The sequence below is a fragment of the Podarcis gaigeae genome, assembly GCF_964106915.1.
Source record: "Podarcis gaigeae genome assembly, chromosome: 8".
Lineage (NCBI taxonomy): Eukaryota > Metazoa > Chordata > Lepidosauria > Squamata > Lacertidae > Podarcis > Podarcis gaigeae.
In genome coordinates, this window is record NC_139684.1 from 49466012 (window position 1) to 49473492 (window position 7481).

At 44.0% G+C, this 7481-nt stretch overlaps 1 long non-coding RNA gene across 1 annotated transcript; it reads right to left on the minus strand.

Annotated features, from left to right (window-relative positions):
* Positions 1-4159: 4159 nt before the first annotated feature.
* LOC310850128 lies at positions 4160-6263 on the minus strand. The gene is made up of 2 exons (XR_014567233.1): positions 4996-6263; positions 4160-4621 (listed from the first exon to the last, which is right to left on the minus strand). It is a non-coding gene; the product is annotated as an uncharacterized lncRNA (long non-coding RNA).
* Between the last annotated feature and the right edge of the window lie 1218 nt (positions 6264-7481).

Below are 7481 nucleotides of genomic sequence, written 5' to 3' on the forward strand. Positions count from 1 at the left end.
TGCACATACACACACACACACACACACACACACACACACTTTTAGATCACAATAGCTGAGAAAGCATTAGTCTCTCTCTCTCTCTCTCTCTCTCTCTCTCTCTCTCTCTCTCTCTCCATCCCCTCCTGTAACTCCGCAAGGGTGCATTCAGAAAGCTATGATTATTAGAATTTCTACCTACGCATTATCCCCCTGTAAAGCCCAGTTTTGAGGTTCTCTGCTGGGCAAGGGTCCAGCCTCATGGAGCCAAGAGGGATTTCATTTCTAACTGATTCAGCTGATTGTGCATAGAGCTGAAATGGCAAACATCTTAGGAAGAAAAAAAAGAAGCGAAGTTCCCGATATAAAGTTAAACTCTGTACTCTACGTGCAAGCTGACACTGTAAATAGCCAGCCTTGGAGAGTTTCCTAGGATCCAAACATTTGGCTTCAATTGCCCCACGAGCTCTCTAGATGCCCAAAGACTTGCCTTTTTATTTGAGAGTGTTTTATTGCCACCCCCCAACACATAAAACACATGACCAATAAAACCAGCATCAAGTTCAGCTCTAAGACGTGGAGGGGGAAGGAGGCAGGGAAAGAAAGAGAAACAAGGCACACAAGAACATATAACAGTTTGATTTAAATGTCCTGCAGAATATTCCATATGTGGACACAACTGGAATCTGTTAAAAGATAGCCAGAAGTACAAAGTTCTCTCGCACTGCTGACAACTTGGCTCTTCTCTCCTTTGTTTGTACCTGGTGGCTCTTTTCTATTGACTGCTGCAATTCTGAGACAGAACATTAGCATCTCAATTTATTTCAGCATTCCAACGTGATACAAGTGAGTTGTCTCAAGTTTCCTTGAGAAACGAAAAATGAAACAAAAGCAAAAAAACAGCTCAATCAAACATTGAAGCCAATGGGTATCAAAAAATATATAAGCAGGTCTTGTTGATATTTCTGCAAACTCCATGTTATTTATTTATATCTCTCTTTTATAAGAGAGGTGCAGGTCAGTTCTGTATCCAGGGCAGCTGTCTACCAGCTCCATCTGGTACGCAGGCTGAGACCCCACCTGCCCACGGACTGTCTCGCCAGAGTGGTGCATGCTCTAGTTATCTCCTGTTTGGACTACTGCAATGCCCCCTACGTGGGGCTACCTTTGAAGGTGACTCGGAAACTGCAATTAATCCAGAATGCGGCAGCTAGACTGGTGACTGGGAGTGGCCGCCGGGACCACATAACACCAGTTCTGAAAGATCTTCATTGGTTCCCAGCAAGTTTCCGAGCACAATTCAAAGTGTTGGTGCTGACCTTTAAAGCCCTAAACAGCCTCGGCCTAGTATATGTGAAGGAGCGTCTCCTACCCCATTGTTCTACCCAGACACTGAGGTCCAGCACCAAGGGCCTTCTGGTGGTTCCCTCACTGCGAGAAGTGAGGTTACAGGGAACCAGGCAGAGGGCCTTCTCCCTATCTGGATAGGGCTGGAAAAGGCTCCTACGTATAACCCTGTTAGTCAGTATAGGCCAGGAGTCGGCAACCTGCAGCCCATGGGCCACAAGCGGCCCACAGGGGTCGTTTAAATGGCCCACAAGCCACCTCCGAACCAAGCCACCTGCTTGGCGAATCCCCACGCACAGCTCTAAACCAGCACTGCGCGGAGTGGGAACTGCGTCTGTGCAGCCCACGGAGCAATCTCCACAGGAGTGAACTAGCCCAGGCGAGGTAAACCTTGCCGACACCTGGTGTGGACCAGGGGTTGTCAACCTGGTCCCTATCGCCCACTAGTAGGTGTTTCAAGATTCTAGGTGGGCGGTAGGGGGTTCTACAGCACAAGCTAAATCCTCCTTCCATCAAGCACTGGTGGGCGGTAAGGAAATTTTACCATCAAGAAAGATGCATTAGTGGGCGGTAGGTGTAAAAAGGTTGACTACCCCTGGTGTAGACAATACTGAGCTAAATGGACCAGTGGTCTGATTCTGTATATAACAGATTCCTGTGTTCCATGAATTATTGAGAAGGCCTAGTTTTTCACTTGGCATTAAAAGGATGGTATTAGGTGAACTTACACACACACACACACACACACACACACATATATACATACACACATCCATACATACAAGAAGGCTGGAAGATAGTTACTTTTCTCTCCTCTCCTTCCCATCAAACTTGATGGGCCTTTTGCAAGTCTCCAATAAGACTCATAACTGTTAAGTGAATTTGGTACCTTCTAGTTGTACAATAGGGAGGCAGGGTGTGAAGACTAGTCCTGTACATGTTGATTCCAAAGTAAGTTTTCAAGCATTCCATAGCACAGAAATTTGATATGATGGCAGTAGATCAGTGTGTTAGACTTACATCATTGCAAAAAGTGCAAAAGTGGAGGGAAAAGGCTTTAAATCAGAGCATTGATAGAAAGGGGGGAGACGCAACTTTCCCCACACCTGTGGCTGTGAACTCCTCCTCACAACCTTAAACTATTTGCCATTCTTCTCTTGGTGGTCATAATTATAAGTGACCAAGTGGCAAAGAAGCTGTTTGGGAAAGGATTGCAGGGGAAGGGTTCAGCTACCCTCTCCCACCTACCAATGCTACACTTAAAATCGGGAATGGTGAATCTCAACCCCAGTGCTGAATGTGGCCTCTCTATCTGGCCCTTTGAGCTCTCTTCAGAGCACACCCCTTACTGGAACTCCTCTGTATCCTGAGAGGATCCCTAGCTGAAATGTGTCCTTTGAGAGTGCCTCTTGCTTGCCTGGATAAGAGAGAGAGAGAGAGAGAGAGAGAGAGAGAGAGAGAGAGAGAGAGATGTTAGTGTGTAGAACCTAACCTGCCACATACAAGGGAAAACTTGCATTTGTTGTTCCATCTACTTTTTGCTTCTTACCTTTTCCACCACAGGCAGATGGCCTCTTAATTTCAACAGGTCTGCTCTGTGTAAGACTTAGATGAATACAACCCACTGCTCTCCCCTCCTGCCCCCCCAATGCACATTTAATCAAGTCTCAGCTAGTAATTTGTCTGCCATATTCTTAACCAAATGAAGTGTCATAAAGTAACTCATGTACACTCATTGCAATAATCAAGGGGGGTGTTACTCAAAGCATGGGTAATGCATGTCCTTTGACCCTTCCTCTTGACTGTAGCTTAACCCACCAGTAAAGACAGGGACGGGAATTCACCCAATGGAAGAAGTGAATGGGATGCAAGAAAAGAATGGAATATGGGCAGTCAGGGGAGAAGAGGCCATCAAATGAGGTCAGCAGGCATTCCTAAGCAACTAACAATTCCATTACACCATTGGCTGTAGAAGGAGCTGCCACCCCACCATGACCCAAAATCAACAGATGTGTCATGTTTAAGATTGTCTTGGCACTAAGTTCGCTTCTTGCCTATTTGAAGAAAACCTTGCAGCCAAAGTTTGCTCAGGGTGTGAGCTGAGTTTTGGTTAATGCATAAGCCAGCAACATTAACTCTTGGTGTTTGGGTGGATTTACACCCATAAATGGGCATAATTAGCATTGCCTCTGTTGCTGTGAGGATGAAATAATCATTAAGATTTGTTACATCATTCAAGGATGGTAAAGACCCTAAGACTGCAATCCTATGTAAGTCACCACAGGAGTAAGTCCTATGGAAATCTATTTTTAAATGAGCATTGTTAGAAACACATATTTTGAGAAAGGGAACAGCAAATCTTCATGCAGGTGGTGGTGGTGGTGTTTTGTTTTGTTTTTGAAATGGCAGGTTACTGCTGAAATGGGATGGACCTGAGTCGTGGGTGAACACATATGAAGATTACACTGACTGGAAATATACTGATGTGCCCCGCCCTGTGGTGAACTCTCCTTCACTGGAGGTTTTTAAACCGGGATTGGATAGCTAAATGTCAGGAATTCCTTAGCTGTGGTTCCTGCCTTGCAGGAGGTTGAACCAGATGACCCTTGGGGTCCCTCCCAACTCTAGAATCCTGTGATTACATCTGTAAAAGAAGCATAAATTGGAACCAAGCATCCAGGCAACAACCGAGAGAGATTTATAGGCATTCCTATTCAATCTTGAAGCTCAAAGCTATGACTCTTTATCTCTGTAGTTTTTCCTCAGCTTTTCCTGGGGAGTGGTCAATATTGTGTCTTGATTTTTGTTTTGTTTTTTGAAGTGCAGAAAAAAATATTTTTTGCTTCTAAAGACTTTTCTGGACTAGAATTTGCATCTGCTTTCAGTTTACTGCTCTCACTGCTGTAATGTTTAAAGAAAAGCCATTTAAATGTCAGTCCCACTCGCTATTCCCTTAGCAGGGACAAAACACACCATCCATGACATCAGTTAATCATCTCAAACTATCAGCCTGTGCAGACAGTTGAGTCAACAACAAGCCTCTAAGATGCAAATAGCTCACATAACAATGACATGATAATTATTTCACAGACAGATGTCCTGGACACTGAAGCTGAGTAAGAGTTCGTAGGAACAAATCTTTCAAGCCTATCCCTGACTAGAGCCAATGTTGACAATCAAAATGTTATTTATTTATTTTTTAAAACATTTATATACAGTGGTACCTCGGGTTAAGAACTTAATTCGTTCCGGAGGTCCGTTCTAAACTTGAAACTGTTCTTAACCTGAGGTACCACTTTAGTTAATGGGGCCTTCTGCTGCCGCCACGTGATTTCTGTTCTCATCCTGAAGCAAAGTTCTTAACCCAAGGTACTATTTCTGGGTTAGCGGAGTCTGTAACCTCAAGCATCTGTAATCTGAGCTACCACTGTATACCGTTTTTCATTTAAAAACACAGTAAGTTGGTTTACAGCACAAAATCAATACAATAGAACAGTGAAAAATATGAAATGGCTTTGAGATGCTTCATGTTAGCAGAGTTACTTAAAGAATGCAGAGTGCAGAGAGAAAAGTCTTGATAACATTCTACTCAGCAAACTGAACAAAAAACAGTATATAATCTGAGAAAGGAGGAAATCGGTTTTGTCTTTCTTAGGACAGGCTTTCAACATAGCAGGGATACAGTCAACCAAACATACACAGGAAAAATTTCCCTCAGAACTACTCAGCCAATCAGACCATATGCTACCTCAGCAGAGATAATGCCACTCTGCCTGATTGCTAAGCAACATTCCCAACCATCCTCCTTTTGGATAGTGGACCTTATCAATAACAGAACTGACCTTTAAGTTACAAACTGAATGATCCTGGCTGTCCTCTAGGAATTGATTCATAAATGAAAATAAGAATAAAATACTTTAAAAAAACCAAACCCCAAAATGCCACAAATATCAAGAATTGCCTATAGAGGTAGTACTAAAAATCATTGCTCAGGAATGCCTTCACAATTAGGTATGTTTTAACCGCACAATGAAAAACCATTGCCAGAGTGCGTACCTTAACGCTAGAAACATTAGGGGGTTCAGTGCTTAGTCAAGTCAAGGATTGCTCAGTATCAAGCATAACAATCTGCCATCTAGCCACCCCAGGTCTACAGAAATGAAAAAGGGCCTGACTCTGAAGTACCCAGTTCCAATGATCTCCCAAGAACATAAAGTGAAGTTGTACCCATTTATTACAAAAGTGAAGCCATACCTCTGGGTTGAATCTCTCTCCAAGTCTTTCACTTAAACTTGATTGAAAATAAGTTCTTCCTATTTATTTAATGGTCCCTTTTATTCTGCTTTTACAATAGGCGGTCATAAAAGTTGAAATTTACAGAACACTTAAGACTGTTGTGTAATCATAAACTCATTTTTCAACCTGAAGCTTTGCTTCATTCGTTTACTAACCAAAAAAAGGGGGGTTGCTGATGTGTTGCTGAGATCTGGTATCCACCACATGTTGTAGTAATGATCACTCTTTAAATATACCCTATAAATCACACACTGGAAGAGTGTGTTTGAGAAGGCTGATGTGACACAGGTCAAAGGGCAGAGGCAAAAGGGTGTTATGTTTATAGTCCTTTGGAGGGGAACTGGTTAATTAAAAGATGGCCTTCATTACACCTTCCAATGGAGCACTTAGAGGAACTTTTCTGACTGCGACTATCCTGCCAAAATCTAATTAGAGATTCATTGCATCTTATAAATCAATGTTATTGTGTGTCAGGCAGATACAATGCATCAAGCCTAAGTGGAATTTTAACTGTCCAAATCCGTTTGTCTAAACATCATAAAACCTGAAACAAATCAAAGAGCCAGTTATGCTAATAAAAGAGACACATATTTATTATGAAATACTGTGCAGTGTGTGTGTGCGCGCGTGCGCGCGTGCGCGCGTGCTTGCTTAATGATACAGGAACGGAGCCAGATCTATCACAGTAGCTAAATCCCACCTTCTGGGCAACAGTAATAGCCCTGGCTAAGTTTTCATCATGCGTAACTAGCTGAGTGGAAAGACTGGTAGCCCCAGATGGAGACACACATCCCTGTGAACATCAAAAAGTGCTTCTCTGCAGTTCAATAGCTCTGGGAGAGCATTGCAACATGGATGCAGGTGTGCATCCTTCACCAGCTGCATGCACCTGGGTCCTCTGTACAGATTTCCTGTGATGGGAAGGGGAGATGGTTGCTTGGCCCACACACTTGTGTCTGTGTAACCAAATGGGATATTGCACAGGTAGTAACAACACAGAGACAGAGACATTTGTTGCTGTTGGCATCCATCTGTCTTGAGAGACAATGAAGTGTGCCTCCAGGTGTGGAACCACTGTGTTCGCAGCACCGAAGTGACCTCCCCGGGGGACAAGCCTGGGCAGCGTCTTGGGCCACCCAGATGACAAGATCCCCTCTTGGCTTAAGTGATGTGGTCCAAAGGAAAGGAAAGCAATATGTCTGGCACCAGAAGTTGTCGGAAGGAGGTGTGAAAGGCGCCACTGAACCGCCGTAGGGACACCACTCTGGATTTGTGTAGGGTTTAGTCCTTATCCTTTTCTTCTCCCAAAGATATCCTGCTAGGCAGCAGAGCTTTAGAATAAGAGTTTTGCTTCTCCTAGATGGATTATCTTCCCTAGTTGATGAGCCCCTTCTGCCCCTCAATTCACAGCATGGGCAGAAATTGCCTTCTTGACCATTGAACCTACCCTTGGTCTCATCCAATCCACTAGTGCCTGTCTTCGCCTGCAGGGGAAGTCCCTAATTAAGAGAGGATTTGAGACTCATCGGCTACCCTCACCTGGTTTAGCCGGCCAGTCGAAGCTGTTCCCAAGGTGTGCTGACAGCTTCTAGGAGCCCCAAGTGAGAGCTGAGTGCAGAATGGGGACCAAAGGTGAACAAACTGCCCCAGAAGGAGCACTGCATGTCCCTCACCAGAGGTACTATCCCTCCCTAACACTCCATATACCCCACAGAGAGATGCTATGTGATGTAATGATTTAATGATGTAACTGAAATAACCATGTTAAGTTTTTAAAACTTAAACAGCTAACCCTATCCACCCACACTGTGGTCCCAGTTAGACGTGACTGTCCACCTCCTTGGAGCTGTTCTTGACAT